This window comes from Rhinolophus sinicus, linkage group LG07, assembly GCF_036562045.2.
Source record: "Rhinolophus sinicus isolate RSC01 linkage group LG07, ASM3656204v1, whole genome shotgun sequence".
NCBI lineage: Eukaryota > Metazoa > Chordata > Mammalia > Chiroptera > Rhinolophidae > Rhinolophus > Rhinolophus sinicus.
In genome coordinates this window covers 18,656,586-18,675,979 of record NC_133757.1, presented here as the reverse complement: position 1 = coordinate 18,675,979, position 19,394 = coordinate 18,656,586, and the positions used below count along the sequence as shown (strand labels likewise).

Genomic DNA, 19,394 nt, shown 5'->3' with positions numbered 1-19,394 from the left:
AGATAGCCCCAACAGAGACAGGAACACAATGATTTTTTACCCACACCACCAGAAAACGCATACGTCAACTGAACCATATGGAGTCAAGCCTTGCTGTTCTGTAACACACTGTAAGATCTGCCTAGAGTGACAGGGGTGATTCCGGCATGCTGGGCTGAGCAAAGAAACCTCAGGAGGAAAGAGAAAATAAGTCTGCTCTGATCAGCGAGGAATGCAGGCCGGTGCCCAAGGAATAGTCACTCCTTTTGCTGGCCTCTCCCCTTGTTTGGCTGTGGACAAAATGAAGTCCCCTTTTTAGGTCTGTTTTAGTTCCATTCTCTCTCACAAAGCATCATCCACAGTGGGAAAACCTGCCAGTTCCTATTTCTTAAACTACTTTTCACTCTTTATTCAAAGAACGCCTCCTGCAGGAAGCATGTGTGAATTGGCAGTCTGAGAGGGAAGAAAGAGATGGAACTCACCAAGACTGATTTCCAGTAACAAGACCTTCCTCCATAAAAGAGAAAAAAGCATGTTCTTCTTAACAGAAATCCATGAAAGCCTCAAACAATTGTTTCCTCCTTCCCTCCCTCGCTCTTCCTATTTCTCAATCTCTCCTTGAAATGTTGTGTCCTTGCCTCTGCCCGGTAAACCACTTGATGATTACTTCTTTAGATGCGATATGGACTCTCAACCAATCTTTACAGACACAAGGTTTACCTTGAAGCTAGCCACAACGTCCTGCAGGCCTGCCATTCCTTGGAGGTCTTGACAAGGCCCCACCCCTTTGAAACCTGGCCCACAGAGGTGTTTAGAGTGGTCAGATACTCCCAAGAGATACAGTGGAGAACACAACAGAATGTTCTACCTTTTCCCCACATAACTCCTACTTACCCATAAACACCGAAGTCATTGCCTGAATGAGGGGTTCTTTCTACGCAGTCTCATTTAGCATATGCCACAGAGAACCAGTTAATTTACCACACCTGGAGTATTTTCAGTTGGAAGACAGTAGATTGAAAAGGTGAATCAAATCAGACATTTAGAGTTTACTCTTTTACACTGGTATAATGACCAGTGAGATAAGGAGATGCTATTTCTAAAAGCAAAATAAAATCACAAAATATGTGTAATGTTTCACCCTCTTTTTTGGTAAATTTTAACATTAGAAGCAATTTCCTGAGGATGACACGCCCACCATGTGGGACTGACCCTGCAACAGAGTGTGTTGTTATGGCAATGGATTTGGATCCATGAGCTCCGATGTCACCTTGTCTAAGAATGATATTGGGACATTTGCTTGGCTTCAATTACGTACATACTTGCCTTGCATACTCCAAGCTGTGGTTTATTCTCTGGGAATAATCTTGAATATCAATCTAGTTTTGTTGCTCATTCTCCCTTGTCACATTTTTGGCCAGACGTGTGAAGCATACCGCAGAAGTCTCTAGAACTTCAGGGTAGTATAAGATGAAAAGCCAAAGTCCTGGAGTTAGACAGACTTGGGAAAATAGTCCAAGCAGGGACACTTACAACTCATAGGGTTGTTGGAAGAAGTGACGGAGACGATGCACATTAAGAGTTTGATGATAATAATAAATAATACTAATATAGTAGTTCCCCCTTATGATTACAGGATATGTTCCAAGACCCTCTGTGGATGCCTAAAACCACAAATAGTACTGAATCCTATATATACACCCTAGTACATAAATAGTACTGAACCCTATATATACACGTTTTTTCTTATACATACATAGTATGATAATGTTTAATTTAGAAACTAGGCACAGTAAGATTAAAAACAATAACTAGTAATATAGAACAATTATAACAATATACTGTAATAAAAAGCTATGTGAATGTGGTCTCTTCCCGCCTCCCCAACCCCCCCCCCACGCCACCTACCCCACTTCAACCCCAGCCCCATAACCGAGATGGCTCCTAAGTGACTAATGGGCCAGAAGCAAGCACATGGATACACAAGACAAAGAGAAGACTTACGTCCCAGGCAGACAGAGCAGGCTACCACAAGACTACATCACATTATTCAGAATGGCACATGATTTGAAACTTACAAAGTGTTTATATATGGAATTTTTCATTTGCTATTTTGAGTCGTGGTTGACCATGGATAACTGAAAGTGAAACCGTGGGTAAGGGAGGACTATTATAGCTAGTACTTATTTAGCTCTTACTATGTTAAGCACTTTCCATATATTAACGTATTTTGCTTTCACAATAACTGTGAAAAAGATAGCATCATTATCCCTATTGTACATGCAGTGATTAAGACACAAAGAGGTTAAGCAACCTACACAGAGAGGTTAAGTTACTTGCCCAGGGTCACACAGCTAGTTGGTGGGAGAATCAGAATTACAACCCAAGCAGTCTGCTTCCAAAATCCGATGTGCTCTACCACTATTTTACCCACAAAAGCTGCATGACTATGAACAGAATGACTGTGATCCTTTTTCCTCCATTGCCCTCTTAATATGATAGTTCCCCATAGATACCATGTGACTCACCATGTCTATTTTTATTGAAAACATTTTGTCCTGCCTTGGCATGCTCCTCTCTCTCATTTCCCTCCTAACACCTACAAAATAGTAAAGACACATCTCACGTTATGACTTTCACTAAGAAGCTCCACCCGGCCCCTTCCAGGCTGAGTTGCTTGTCTTCATCCTTAATTTCTTAATATTTGTTTATGTCTCCATTATCTGTTAATGCATCCAGTTTCCTCCCTTGATTGAGCTCCTGACAAGCAAGGAAATAGCATTCATTTCCATATCCCCAGGTACACAGTAGGTGGCTAATTAATGTTGAATTAATAAACAACAGAAAAGACTAGGTATGGCCTCGGCCTCGTAGCATCTGATAAGCTCTCTTCACAAAAGGAAACTGCATCTGCCTTAAGTAGGTTTGGAGGAGGGCAAGGAATGAAACCTGTAGGAAAAGGTGGGTAACTTGGATGACATTTAACCCAGAGCTCTGGCCTCGTTGAAATTCAACAAGAGGCCTTGCAGAAGTTAAAGTAAATGGCATGAAAAGGTTTCAGATCTAGCCAGGAACTCCACAGAGCACTGAGATGGAACCTGATACCAAGAGGAAGGTAATTAGTTATGAGGTAACTGCAAATCATGGGCAACCAGCAGGGGACTCACTCTTACTTTGGATGAGCTAATAAGAGGTCATTACCCATCCATACATTATCTCATTGCTACCCTCTCCCTTCCTGCATTAGCAGTAGGGTTAACATTAATAATGGGCTGTCTGCATATTTACACGTTGTAATTAAGCCTAGGTAAAACCTAAAGAGCTCTGTAGGGATATTTATTAGAATGCAGAACTACCTCCGCTTGCAGGCTGCCTTGAGCCAGCGGTTAGAAGATAGAATTAAATAAAACATCGACTCTGCGATGACACTATAAATTCCCTCCAGGCCTGCTCCTGCCAACAGACCTGACCTCCACATGCTACAAGGATGTCGGTCCAGGTTGCGGAAGATTTTGTTCCTCACAAGCTTATCAGAGCTAAAATGTCTGTACAAATGTGTAACCTGTGTAACTCTTGAGTCCTGCCCCTGCTAATTCAGAATCTCGAGGTTCCCACAAAGAAGGCCCACTCAGTGACATCCAGTCATTCTTAGAGGTGGCTCAAATGTGCTCATTTAATACAGGAAGGAAAGGGAGAGAGGGAGGGAGAAGAGAGGAAAAACATAAAAGAGAAACAAATAACGGGAGTTGGGGGGTGGGGAGGAACATCTTCAGAATGCAGCATCTATCATTTTCTTCGTCTGGCCTTTGCTTAGCGCTATGGAACACTGGCCCTCTTATGGGTGCCACCGTCCATTTCAGTGGATACTTCAGAGGTTAAATTGCTTCAAAGTGTCAAACTTCGGAAGTTTTCTGTGGCAAAGTGAGAGACTAGGAAATGCCAAAAGACGTATTTCCTCCTTAAAGTCATATCCAAAGGGATACTGAAGCCAAGCTCCCTGGATTTCTCATACTTTATAACAATGGTTCTCGGAGTGTGGGGCCTGGACCAGCAGCATCACATTAGGGACTTGTTAGAAATACAAATTATCTGGCTCCATGCCAACATTTAATTTCAAAAATGGGTTGAAGCTTAGCAGTTGGTGTTTTAAAAGGCCCTCCACATGATTCTGATGTACATTCAAGTTTGAGAACCTATGTTACAGAGTTTCTACAGGAAAAACAAACAAACAAACAAACAAAAAAACCACTTTCATTCTATCGGTAGCCTGCATCTTCCCTCACCCTAGGATGCAGACATGAATTCCTGAAGGAAGGAATGGCCAGCATAGTCAGCATCATCCTTTCCCTGCGATAGAATCATCCTTCCCCTGCAACCATCACGACAAGGTATTACTATATGAAATGTCATGCTTAGGATTAAGATCAGTTATTTCCAGAAAGCTCCTCAGACCCTCACTGACTAACTTCCCTAGGACAGATAAACACTTTCACTAGATCATCCCCTATATCTCTAAATCACAGGTAGGGATGCATTAGGCTTAAGAAGGAAAACCTCATTCATTCAATTCATTCTATAAATATTTGTCGGACACCTATTATGTGCAAAATACATAGCATAGTCCCTTTGTATATTAGCCAACAAAGCCAAGACTTCTGCTGTTGTGGAAAGATAAACAGATAGACCCTAATCAGAACGTACATTAGATGGTAAGTCAGAAAGTAACAAGTGTCACTGCAATCACACACACACACACACACACAGCAGAGCAAGGGGGTTAGAATCAGTTAAATTAGGTTTCATTGAGAAGGTGTGCTTAAAACAGGTCTAGAAAAAAGACGAGGGAGTTAGGCATGCCAGTAACTGGAAGGAAAGCATTCTCGGCATAGGGCACAGTCAGGGTACAGGTTCAAAGGCAGAAGCACCCCTGGCTTGGTCACGGACAGTATTGAAATCAACATAAAGATAACTGATATGCTCTATTTGAAAATAATACATAGACTTTGAAATAATTCTAAAATAGCTAGAAAAATACAGTAACATATAACACCTGGGCTCCCTGGCTCTCTGAATGAACTATGGTCTTTAATAATGAGGCAGATGTTTAGCATGGAATTGTCCCTATTACCTTCTTGCGAAAAATGTGCATGAGTTAGGAGCAAGAGTTTCATTTCTATCATTTCTGATTACAGGTGACAGATTTGTAAAGGTCTCAAAGAAACAAGTTTGGACCAGAAAATACCTAAGTCAAGAATAGACTATTAGCCACTGATTGTAAATTAATTGGGAAACACAATTGGCCAAGAAGATCAAAGAATATCATAAATGAAAAGGAAATCTAGAGGACTTATACAACCAGATATTAGGATTTTATATAAATCTACAATAAGTAAGACAGTATGAAAGGAGAAACCAATAGTAAAGAACAGAAATTTCAGAAACAGGCTCACAGTGCTAGAAATGTGATTTATGACAAGGTTGCCCAGCAGAATATTGGAGAAAAGATAGTCTTTTCAATAAATGGTTCTGGGTCAACTGGATATATCCATATGGGGAAAAAAAATAAATCCTGACCTTTAACTTGCACCACACACAGAAATCAATTCTAGGTGGATTGCTCATAGACCTAAACGTGAAATGTGACACACAAAAAGAACATTCCTAGAAGATGATATAAGAGAATATTTTTTTGACCTTGGGGTAGACAAGCAAGTTTAAAATAGAACATACAGCACTACCCAGAAAGGCAAAGAATGGTAAATTGGCTATTTTGAAATAAGAAGACTCCATTCATCAAAAGAAATGATTAACAGAGTAAAAAAAAAAAAAAAGAGTGGGAGAAGATATTTGTAATACATGTAACTAATAAAGGACTCGTATCCAGAATATATAAAGAAAACTTCAATCAAAAGAAAAAATTACCTAACAGAAAAAGAGAGGACATGAAAAAAAGAATTCAAAAAGAGGAGAGCCAAGTGGCTAATAATTATTGAAACAATTCTTAATTTCATTATTCTTTAGGGAAATGTAAATAAAAGCCCCAATGATATACCTGAACATACTCACTAGAACAGTTCAGACTTAAAGACATGAAATACCTGTGTTAGTGAAATACAGAGACACTGGAACTCTCCTACACTGCTGGTGTGAGTCTGATTATTGGTTTAACTATAATACTTTAGAAAATCCTTTTTGGTAGTGTCTATTAAAAGACAACAGTGCTTACTCCATCACCCAGAAATTCCATTTCTAGATCTATCCAACAAAAATACACATATGTGGGCTCTAAAAGACAAGTCCATTCATTTCAGCATTATTTGTAGCAACCAAAAACTAGAAATAAGTCATACTCCTATGTCCATAAACAGTGAAACTGATGAATTAACGGTGGGCTATTTATACAATGAAATACTATAAAGCAGTGAAATGAGCAAGCTACTGCTACATGCAACAACAAACACAAATAAATCTCGGAATCACAACTGTGAGCAAAGAAAACCAGACAGTACATAATATGGAGCATATAATTCTATTTATAAAAAGAACAAAAACTGGCAAAGTCTAAAATGTTATCTACTGAGTCAGAAGTCAGGAGAGTGGTGAGCTTTGAGGAGAGTGACGGGACTCTGGGAGGATAGGGGTCCCTGGGATGCTGGGATCTTCTGCCTCTTCGTGAGGGTGTGGTTTTAGAGGCTCATTTTGTTTGTGGTAATTCACTGAAGAGCGAATTCATGAGGTGTGCATTTTTATGTGTATAAGTTACACTTTAATAGAAAACATATTTTTTAAAAACTGAAAGAAAAAGATAAACGTAAGCCTGGGTGGAAAGAACACCAAACCAAAAAACTTAGAGGTCCAGGTTCCAGCCCCAGCTCTGTTATTTAATAGCTGAACAATTTTGGGAGACTCTCTTCACCTACCTGAACCCCAGCCTTTGCATTTGTGAAGGGGATCCTTGCCCATCTCAGAAGATACTTGTAAATACTACATGAGCAAACAATGGTTAACCATCTTGTAAACTCTTAAGCACCACTCGAGTATATATGAGTATATGATGCAGACCAGTGGGTAAATTATAGATTCAGAATATATATCTAGATTGTAAATAGTAATGTTCTATCAATAAACAAAATGCTTTTACTTAGGAGATTTGCCATTATAAATACTGGTTTCAGATTATTATTATTATATTATTACTATTATTTTAAACACTGGAAGATCTTGCAATCCTTGGCTCAAATCCCTGATGGCAACAACTGAGTGAACTTGAATGGTGGCTATTCCTCTGTCAATAGACCACACGTCCTCAGGCTTACCAGTCTCCCCCATTCATTCTTATTGCTAGACTGATTATTACAGGAATATGAGTTTGGGAATCCAAAAATGTTAATACTTAAAAAAAAATTAACTTTTCTAAATCAGAAAAGGCAATCAGATCCCAGAGTTTTAGACTGGGCAAAGAGGTCAAGGTCTGCTAGACAGGGAGCCCATTCACTCTGACATTCCTTTCCCTGTGTTATATACTTCATTCTCTGTGGGCTCTTTCTAGAAAGCATACCTTTTAAAGCCTTAATAGCCCAAGTGGGAAACTGCCATTCAATCAAAATGTATCACAGGAATTTCCCAAATGCCAAAGGCAAGTACAGACGGGCCGTGCATTCAGTTCCAATGGCAGGTATCTGTCAGACGTGCATGGCATGTGGCATGCTGTGTGAAGCCCACTGGGCCATGACTCTGCCCTGTTGGAACTTACGATATACTTAGGGAGGCAGCTCCAACACAGGAATCTGTTGGACTGACAAGGAAAGCAAATGCCAGAAGAGGTTCAAACAGAGTGAGTGCTCTGGGGTTTCAAGAGACAGCAATCAGTGAGCGGCAGAGAATCTGACAAGGCTTTTTAGAGGCAATGAGGTCATTGAGATAGGGACCTAAACTTCAATGAACCAAGGCCATTCTGCTCCCTCTTTCTAGGGAGGGTCATCCCATTGTCCCCTATGACATGACCAATGAGTTGGAGTCAATTTGGAATGAGTGTTTTTACCCCAAATTATCAAGTCACTCTGCCCAGACAAGAACAACTAAACAGAGATATGAATAGGACAAATGCCTTTTGCTTTTATGCTAACTAAATGCACAACCTCTAATCAGGATTGCACTAATGGGCTTTAAAAACAAAAACAAAAACAACGCTCCTTCCATTAGAATTGCATGTAGTGAATAGACTGTAGTGTGGAATTAGAACAATCCCCACATGACCTGACCTACAGTATTTTGTTCAAAACTGCCCAAATATGTTCCCTGGATTATCTGTCCTATGCAATGGTTGGAGTGGGGATAGAGGGAAAATTACTAGTGTCCATCTGTTGGAGGAATTACACTTTTGTTCCCATAGATGTTAGCATATTAAAGAACAAAAAAAATTTTCAATGAGGAAACCCATTTAAAATCTGACATTTCTAAATGTTGTGATTACCATCATCTATTAACACTGATGGAATCCATGTTCCTCAAAAGGTACTTTAAGGGAATTCCATTCCAAGACGTGTGCGTGCGTGTGTGTGTGTGTGTGTGTGTGTGTGTGTGTAACTCACGACACAGTAGTAGTTCAGACTTTAGGGTGCCGAAACCAACCTGAATAACTTGTTACAACTTCTAAGTCCCACTTCCAACATTCTGATTCATGGTGTGGGAGAAAGGAGCCAAAACACCCCAGGGAGTCCTGCCTTGTGTTCAGCAGATCACACTCGAGACACTTTTCAATAGAGACCCTAATAATAAGGGCTTGGGCTCCAGAATCAGAGGCCTGGATTTGTATCCTGAGGTGGCACAGATTCAGAGAAGTACAGTGGTCTAAGTTCACAGTGAAGTATGAATCCAGGAAAATGAAGGTAATAATAACTACCTGCAGTGCTATTGTGAGAGTTACATCAAGTGATGCATGTAAATTACAGAGTCTAGAGCATGGCATATGATTCTAGCTACCATCTGCTGAGCTGTACCATTAGCTTCAGGCCACACAGCTCACTATTCTAGAGTCAGGGCACTTCCCAGATCTGATTGTCAGCACAGTGCTCTTTCACTCCCAGACAATGTTTTCCAAGAAATGTTGACCTTCATACTGAAGGGATTCAGAACAGGTCTCCCCAAGATGTGATACTTTGGCATGTGAATTATTTTGAGCTGAAGATAATCAAGACTTTCTAGGCTCAGGGGGGAAAAAAAATCTGCCTTTCCGTTAACTACCTAGAAGAATCTAAATTGGGGGCCTTGCCCATAAGAAGATTATTATCAGAAATAACTTTGCATGACCTATTTATAGGGCAAGACAAACATCTGTTTGCTGAACATCTGCTCTTCTCAGCTTCCCGTGAATTACCCTCCACCCCTCTGAAGCCACATGGCTCTTAGGTCATTCCTTAGCTCAGGATGCCATATATACCTCATTTTACCTTTTTTGTCTTAGAACCTCTCATGCAGGTGGGATCTGTGACTCACTCATTGATGTGGGATTCCCGTACATGCATATGTGATTCAATTTGGTTACTTTTCTCTGGTTAATCTGTCTCATGTCTATTTAATTATTAGACCAGTCAGAAGAACCTAGAAGGGTAAAAAGTAATCCCCACCCCCTCCCCCAACACTGCCTTGAAGGGAAATGATCAAGGGACCTCCTTCTCAGGCTAACGACTTTTCATTTTCTGCTGCTCTCTGTCCTTAAACTTTGTCTTTTGGGGGTTTTTAATCGACTGTATTCACTTTAGCATTTCAGAATGTAGGCACTATCTTTTTTCTTTGGTTTTGTTTTTGTGAATCAAATATAACCCTATAAACATGTGCTAGAGGGTATACATGTACAAAAGACATAAGGCATAGCTCGTCACATGAGAACTTTCAACAGTCCCAGAAAAATAATGCACAAATTTAAACTATGGTTATATATATGGAGTGCATGGTTACGTATCAATATATAGGAGAAATTTGAAGGCCCAGGAAAGCTTAAAACATGGAGAAATCAATTTGTCCTGAAATGAGAGGACAGATCACAAGGAAGCCATGGAACCTGAGCTATGCAAGAAAGGATGGAATACATTTGTTGTTTTGGAAAAACTCTGAATACAGCAATACCTTGTTTTTCTATTCTCAGCTTTATTTGCCTTCAGAGATGTTACATTTTTTACAAATTGAAGACAAGATCCTCACCAGTAAAAAGATTACGACTTGCTTCATTGCAAGTCGTAGTGGTCTGGAACCACAGTATCTCCAAGGTATGACTGTGTTTATAAATGGAAGGAGACGATTATAACAGAGCTTTCAAACGTGTGGTCAGAGGATGAGCCCCATCAGTTTCACCTGGATGTTTGTTAGAAATTAAACATGCCATGTCCAATCCCAGTTTTCCCTAATCAGAATCTGCATTTTAACAAAATCTTCAAATGATTTACGTGCTGCAGTTTGAGAGGTACAAGCACAATAAGCACACAAGCACCTATCACCCAGTTTCACCGGTTACCAAGACATAGTCCATCTTATTTAATTTGTACCTCTGCGCACTTTTTCACCTTCCTTTTGGAAAATGTAAATACACACACACACACACACACACACACACACACACACTATCATTGTATTGGTAATTGCTTCAGAGAATATATCTTTAAAAGACACGGTCTCTTAAAAAATAACTACAAGACAATTATCACATCTAAAAATGTAATAATTCCTGAATATTATTAAATATTCTGGAAGGATTTGAATAAGTAAGAAAGAAGAAAGATATTTTATTTTGGAAGACTCTGCAGAGATTTCACTTGCCTGCTTGGAGCTGTGAGAGAGCTGTGAAGCTGAATAATGCCGACAAAATTACCTGATGGAAAGCACAGTATGTGACTGATAATAATGTCAAATGACTTTTGTCAGGTGTAGTATAAGGGGACACAAAGCTGAAATCAAAAAAGCAAGGAATGGTGCACTGTTATAAGTGGCTTACCAGGGAGTAAAGGGGACTGAAAATGTTAAAACAAAACAAACAAACCAAAAAACACTGTGAATAATTAGGCTATTAAAAAAACTAAATTTAGAATGTCCCAGCTGAAATTCCCAGTTAAAACACAGAGATTTAGAGCATTCAGCATGGTGCATCTGTCTAAAAGAAGGGATCAAACTCAAGAAATGCCAGGTTGGGTGTAAATAGTCCTCAAAGGCTCAAGCAGACCCCAGATATATGGCTAAGACTTTTAGGAAGACTTTTAACCTCAAGGAGTTTACAAGGATGACCTCCCACTATTGATTGAATCAGGTGACTAAAATTACAATGGAAGCCTAAGCATGAAATAAACTATTGTAGGCTATTTGGGGGAGGGGGAAGGTGAGAGAGGTGTGATAGTACTAAGTTTGATAATGCTTCGTCTATTTGAATGTAGAGAAGATGGAGAAAATCAGATACATTGCAAACAAGACCCAAAACAAAACCAATTGATTACCGAGTATAACAAAATGGTTAATTTCTTTGTCTCACAGGTACTCCAAGAGGAACCTAAAAATCATGGCACATTTCAGAAAGATTAAAAGTCGGTCAGACGAAGGTTAATTTCTGGAGGACCCTAGATGTCAGACTGAGGAGCTGGAACTTAATTCCACCGGCAGTGGGAAACCTAAGGAGTCTTTGATGGGATAAAAACAGCTCTCCAGGAAGGTTGTATCTGACAACAGCAGTAAGCAAGAGTGAGAGCCTAAAAGTGGGAGGACCCGTGAAGGGATTGCCGAAATGATCCTGGCCTGAAGAGATAAGCCCTGGAATGGTTCAAGAAGGTCAATTGAATGTCACTCTTGAGAGTTACATCAGCCTCTCTTCACCTAACTTAAAGCTCTTCTCTCTCCCACCCAGGACCTCATGGCTGCCAACTTGAAAATCCACCATCTGTCATAGGAATGTGACCACCCACATGAGAAGGACCTCTCGAGCACTGTGGTAAAGAATAAATGGCTCCAAATCTCCACAGACTTTCCAGTGAGTTTCAGTGAAACATCATTTAGATACTGGACTGTTTCTGCAAAGTTTACCAAGATGGAGAAAAGTGTTATTCACCTGAATTTCTTTACTAATATGAATTTCTTCAAGTGAATTGAGTGATGGATTTATTTGGAAGAGCAATAGAGTTATTTGGAAGGGGTGCCTTGATTAAAGCTTTAAGCAGAGCCTACCTCTATTTTTTTTTTTTTTCCCCTCAGAGAGAGACAGAGAGACAGAAGAGGAGAGGAACAGGAAAACAGGAAAAACGAGAAAAGAGAAGCACAAGTGTGACAGCCAGAATGGCATCCAGTGTGATGTGACACCTCCCCATGACCCTTCACGTTGGCAGTAAAGTTACCAGACATACAAGATAATTGATGTGAGTGGAGCTGTATGTCTCTGGGTATCAACCAATTAAAGAGCTGAGTGTCAGCAAACCTGAAATCTAGCTTATATGTGCAATTAAATTTCTGTAAGTCAGATGTGAGAGCATCTCTTAAAGGAACTCGCTAATAAGTCCTTCAACAAAATGAGTAACTCAGGCCCCAGTTTATCGGGTAGGTAATTATGGTGCTTAAGTATCAGATTTTCTTATTTATACTGGGGTAGTCGTGTAACTCCTCCTTGAAGGCACGACAAGCAAGAGAAAGCTGGGTTACATGATTTGTAAAATATTTACTGTTTAAAATAGGGCTGGGGGTGGGGTTGGGGAAGGAAGAGTTGGAAGCCTTCCAGGATCTGGCTGAGCGATGTGCCGTCTCTCACCTGGATAATGATGTTGTCAGGCACTGACTGAGGGATGAGCAGGGTGATGGTGGCTCTCTATTCCTCACTAATGTCCCCATCGGAGCATCCCTTTTTTCATTTACGATCTCCTTGACACCGACTCTATTTACATGGCATCGGGATTAATCAGCCAGGAGTTTTTTAGCTGCAGGAATCAGGCAATCCGTGTAACTCAGCATGGCAGTGTGACATTATCACCAGCTAAGCAATATTCGTTCTGTATGATCACCATCTCCAGGGAGCTTGCTATGTGATAGGACTTCAGGTGCTGAAGTCATAAACCATTACACTCATCCCCGAGCAGCTGTATGACACATTTCCTCAAGGACAGCCACGGAAGCCACACAGTGGATCCAGCCTGATTTATTAGCAGGATCGGCAAGAGCACCGCAGAAACTTCAATCACCCACTGCTGTGGGAAAAGGCACCCATCTCAACCCCTCTGGCAGGCCCTTATATACAGAAGCACCGAGACCCAAATGCAACCCACCTGCTCTGTGGCAAACGGATTGCTGTCAAGGTACCCATCTCAATGCATCACAATTATTTGTTGGCCTGTCATCCCCAGTGAGAATGCGAACACCCTGATGGCAAGAACAGGGACCTATCTATTCATTTGTAGCCTCATTTTTCCAGCTGGCGTATGGTACAAGCTAAGTTCTCAAATTATGTTTGGTGAGTGAATAAAAGAATAGAGATGACCATTGGTGAATAAGATGATGGTTATTTTACCAAAGAAAACAGGAAGTTGGGGTTGAATTTGCTTTTCTTCTCCTCCTCCTCCTTTTTCTTCTTCTTTTAATTTTATCCCTCACAAACTGAATCAATTAATCAGTTATTGATGGGGAGGGTGGTATTTTCTAGATCAATTGGCTCCTGCCAGGTGGATCAAGGGCCACTGTACCTTCACCCGGCAAAAACACTCAGACAGTTCAAAGGAATTTCAAGGTTTAGGCTAAAATATATCAGACGGTAGCACTAAATATTTTCTCATTGGATTATCCTTAAATGTTGAATTTCCCCTCCTTTCCTAGTGTGAAATAGCAGGGAACAGAAAGTGGCTCATATTCCCACAGATCTGGGTTAGACTCCCATCTGTACCACTTCCAATTTCTGCAATTTTAGCAATGTGTTGATTTCCTTGGAGACTCAGTTTCCTCATCTGTAAGATCAGTCTGAGCTATGTGCAACTGTAGTGGCTACTATACTTCTAGAGAAATACTTAGTGCAAAGGTTCTAACGTATTGCCTGGGACTTAGCAGGCACCACTTAATAGCAGGTACTTATTAAGTGGAAAGCGCCACTGTTAATCCATTCTCCTGAGAAAGATTAGCAATATGGTGACTAAATCCTTAGGACACCCTTTACAACTCAACTAAGCGTTGTTGTAGAAAACAACTGACCAAGCAACAAACCATGAGAAATTGGAGTGTGACCTCTAGCACTCACATGCCACATCTGCTGGTGTACCCGAGGTTCTCATCTAGAGAGAGAGCCAACAAGTCTCACTCTGTCTCTCCCCTACTTCTTTTCACTGCAGGCACATATCAGATGACACATGCATAGTGACCTTTGCCAAGTCACTTAACCTCTCTTGGCTTCTCTTTGCTCATCGCTAAAATGAATCTGTGGGACCAGATAATCTCTAAAGTATTTCCAGCTCAAGGAGCTGTGATTCTAGGAAATGAACACTCATAGTTCCTACGTAACAAATCAAGAAGTCAGCCCAGTTTAAGATATAAAGCCAAATGAAGCCCTATAATTTTCTTAATTTGCTTTAATGGAAAGAAGATTACTATATATTAAGCCCATAGGATATATAGACACTGTGCTGGATGTTCTCATACGGGATTTCAATGAATAGCTAGATCTCATTAAAGTAAATGCTCTAAGGCGACTCTGTATTTATGTTTGTGTATATGAGGATGTTTTGCTCATTTTCTGGCAAACTGGCATCCTTCTGTGATACTGGGAGAGGACCATAGAGGCATTTGCCTTATGGTCAATATTCGCTTCCACTAGTCAGGAAGATGTGTTTATGGATTTGGGAGCACATTAGTCAGAAAATGTCCCACTAAATCTACCTACTCAGAGGTGAGCTCATAGCCTCCTGACCATACGCTACTCATTCAAGCATTCAACAGCTGCAATAAGTCATGCTGTTCCTCTTCTCACAATTCCCCCAAACCACAGCATGCAATAAACATGCGGTAAATGTTTGCTTATTCACTCCCACCAAAACCCCAAGATTGAAAAGAGAACCTCTCCATCTTAAGCCTATCGCCTAAATTCTCAATAGATCATTCAATTAATCCAATAAATATATATAGAACTCTTATTTTGTGTCATGTCAAACCTAGGTGCTCCGGATGTGGGAGGAGGTTAAAAAGAAAGGAAAGCAGGCCCCTGATTTCACAGACATTACAATTAAGGAATTAAGGGTGGGAACAGACATTAATCACATAGAAGCACACACAGTTGAAATGTATATATATTTAAACTCATCCATCTCTACCCCACTCTTCACCAAGTTCTGTGTTGGTAGGTAGGCCTTTTAGCTATTTTTGACTTCCTAGTACTGAAAATATATGCTGCCTTCTAGGTGAAGCAAACAGCTTGTGTGACATCTCTAAGGGAGGAAGGAACATCATGACAATGGATGAGTCGATGGAAGGTGTGTTTGGAGGGCAGCGAGTGGAAAACAGAGGTGCCTCAGGTAAGCTTTGGAGGGATATGCAGGTCCAGAGAATATTCCCATGTCATACAAGAACATATAGATTTTAACATTATTTTTTCCATGCTGTTGCTTGAGAAAATTAAAGGCATTAAGAGTGGTCTATTTTATGTTGTTTCTTTTAGCCACAAGAACATCTTTTTTGTTGGTCATGTGCCAGTTCCCACATTCAGTACTTAAATACCAGGTGACTTCAGGAGAACCTAATAATAGCATTATTATTATTCAATGGCTTTTTTAATCATGGAAATTGTTTATTGAGCATGCCTAAAAACCTGGGCTAACTGATCTACCTACATCACATAGTACTTCAACCTTCTATCTACACCATGAGGAAGATATTATTTTCATCCCTAAGTGGCAGATAATAAAATGGGGTTAAATATCTTGCTTGAGGTTAAGCAATTGAACTGCATGCAAATTCAAAATTTATACTATTAAAAAGTCCTGTGTTTTTACACCTTACTTTCTGTGTCTCAGTCCTCCATACCCATTGCGCTGCCATGCAGACAAAGAAAAATAACAAATATAACAGCTATAGACAAACATTAACAAGATGCTTTCAAATCTAATTTCACAGATGTTGAAGTTGAAATAACAACTTCAATTACTCAGTGTATTTCTTTGTTTGGAGAAACAGTAAAAGATTGAGATCAAAGCATATCCATAGCCAAACTCACTTGATTTTGATCAGGAGCAAAACTTTGCCCAATTAATACAATAATCATTTTAAGGGCAAAAGTCATTTTTATATTATACTGAGTTTAAAACTGAAAAGATTTCAAAATATAGGGAAAGGGAAATGGAGATAAAGAGGAAAGACAACACAGGACAGCAAGATTCGCTAAAAAAGAACTAAGGAAAAGTCACAAAATCACAAACACAAGAAGGTAACAGGAGAAATACCAGTGAAGCAGTGACAAGGGCCACGGTGTGGAGACACACAGGGGATACCAAGTCTTCCATAGTATTTGTTATATTTACCTGAATCTCAGAATCTCGTCCCTCTCATTGCTGTCCTTAGAGAAACAATTAAAGGGATAACTACTGCTTATAGTTCTCAAACTATTCTTTGCCCAGAAACTGGTTGTTTTCCCAATGGGACAGCTCAGCTTACCTGGGGGGCATTATCATCTAGGCTGAAGCAGATGTCTAAATAGATAAAATCACACCAAAAGTCAGAAGTTTCCCACCTCTGAAAAATCGATATTACAAACTCTCCTTTCCCTAACCTTTGAAATAATTCGAGATCATTAGAACTATTGTGTACGGCAGTTGTTTCTTCTTTCATTTATGGCTAAGCTACCTCATTTGGTTTCATTACAAAGTAGCTTTCCACCGATCCTTACCTGCCAGATTTTTTTCTCCCCATTTCTAATGCATTTTTTCTAGCCATGGCCCATAATACTCATCAAATTAGCAATCTGAAAGCCATTTGTCATTGTCCATGGTCATTTTAGGAATCAATGCCGAGGGCTCGGAGGCACAGAGTACCATCATTTGGCAAACTGCCTTTAATGGCTTTATTTCCATTCTTATTGAAAATGACACACTTTTGAAGAAGGTTTCTGTGATGTTCGTTGGAAAGGAGAACTTTGCATTAACAGCCTCAAAATGTGAATAACGCCCAGGCACCCAATACACATACAGCCCTGGCTTTCAGGTCATTTTTCTCTGTTTCCAGGCCATCATCTCTGGGCTTCTCTCTGACATGTTAAAGCATATTTGTGTTCCACACTAAAATCTTATCTCCTCTACTTCCCTTTGGTTCCCTTTCCCAACTTGTCTGCAGTAGGACACTGTGTTTCTGCTTTCCAAAGTCAGAAATCTGGCATACCTCTGATACATCATTCTTCCCCATAGGTTATTCTATCACGTTCAGAATCTCAGACAGCCACACAATCTCGTGGTGTCAACAGAGGGGAGTAAAGCTGGTCGGGCTCAGTGGCAGCATTTGCTTCCTTTGGGTACCCAGACCCAAGAGCAGAGTCTCACTGATTCCCTGTGGGCCTGAGACTGGGGGATCACATTCTGAATTGGATTTGTTACCCAGGCTTGCATTCCAGACACATAAATACACATAAGAGACACAGATATACATCTTTACTAAGGACTCTTGTGGTTGCAGCAGTTAACAGACACCAACTGGAACTAGTTTAAGCAACAAAGAAAATAAAGGGAACATTAGTACATGCACAAAGAGGCATGGCATGGGTTGGGGCTGAAAACAGGCACGGAAACCAATGTGATCCCAGGAGTGAGTACTCTTTGTTCATAACTTTTCTTGATTTCTCTCTGCTTATCTAAATTTTTCCTCTCCCCTGCCCCTCAGTCCACATACTGGGTGGAAAACGCCCTTCCCAGAACTCGTATTTGCTACCAGGTATAGAAACAGTTGCTTGCTCTCAATCCCAAGCATAGTTTCCTGGTATGGGAAATTGGATTGATTTCAACCAGCCCTAATTTAGGAGAGGTAAGTCACTTACTATAAACACACCTGCTGGGACCCTCCCCTCGATGCCAGGAAAGAGGGGTCTTGTGAGTTGGGTGGTACTCACGGGGTCCGATGCCAAAGGGACAGGACAACAGAGCTGTTGTTACCAGAACTGGTCACTGAGAGAAGCAATCCGACGATGCTGGAATAGCATACTTAAGGCTCCCTCCTCACCTGCCTCACTCATCACACTTCAGTCTATTCCCTCAAACTCACTGCAGCCATCCATCTAGAAACAAACACTGACCACTGAAGGGATTTTTGCCACGATCACTTCCAAACCTGTCCACCCCACAGCCTGTCAGCAGAACAAGCTCATCATCTTCCTTTTCAAAGGGAGAGACAGGTCCAAGAACCAATATAATGCGCTCTCCCCTTCTCTATTTGTATTTCCCATTTAGCCTCCACCTCACAGCTACAGAATGGCATTGGTTTGATTCTTGTCTGGGGCACAGCACAGGCCGTGCAAACTGTCTGGTCACTACTGCCAAGAAGTGATGATGAAGACTTTGAACAAAAACACTGACTTATCTAAAAGTGGACAATAATTTCTATGTGCCAGGAACCATGCGAAGCTCATAATTAATTAGTGAATGAACGTGTTACAATTCAATAAGGTAGGTGATCCCTCATTTAACAGACAGAAAAACTACAGGTGAGAGAAATTAAATACTCTCATTAACAATATAAAGAAAGCTTCTGGAGTTTAGCTGGTTGTTTATTTTTCCTTCCAGGAGGCTTATTAAGTCTTCGCTATTTTTCTTAAATCCTTACCTCTATTCCCTTATTTTCCCATTTCTGTTGTCTATAGTATAAGTGAGTTTTCTGCTTCCAAGAGAACGTTTCAGCTATGTGGAATTAGGGTGCCAGGAGCTGGTAAGCCTGGTAGATAACAGAATAGGGTTAGGGAAGGCGGCTGCAGGTGGCTCATTAATCATTCCTGATGCTTTGGGAGAAGTGAGATACAAGTGTAAATCAGTTAATCCCTAGCTCACTGGTAGTGGGCAGGGAAACTGTTCATCAGCATCATGAACGCATTTGGAGAGATTTCCACAGAACAGCCGGGTGAGAACGGAGATAGACAGACCAATTCAACATGAGAATCTCTTCTTTGTCACATCAGGAAGCACCCTGGCTCGGTCTTAGATTGCACAGTAACGAAGATCTCATAAACAGAAATGGCGAGGAGAGGAGGGAAGGAGTTCAGGGCGGTGGAGTCAATGTGATTGGCCAGGCTCCAAGTATCAGAGAAGAGTCGAGAGTGAGGAGCACAGAGGCCGCCTGAGAAAGTGAGCTGGCCACCTTTCCTTCCTTCACAGGTTAATTTAAAACAACACTCAAATTCTAATAGAGAAAACTGAGCTTCTCTCTAGATCCATCCAAAACCTGAT

General features: G+C 40.6%; 1 protein-coding gene across 10 annotated transcripts in view; it reads right to left on the bottom strand.

The window, feature by feature from the left end:
- The window catches only part of SORCS1 (sortilin related VPS10 domain containing receptor 1), a 462,347-nt gene that overhangs the window by 340,486 nt on the left and 102,467 nt on the right, over positions 1–19,394 (bottom strand). The window lies entirely within an intron of this gene.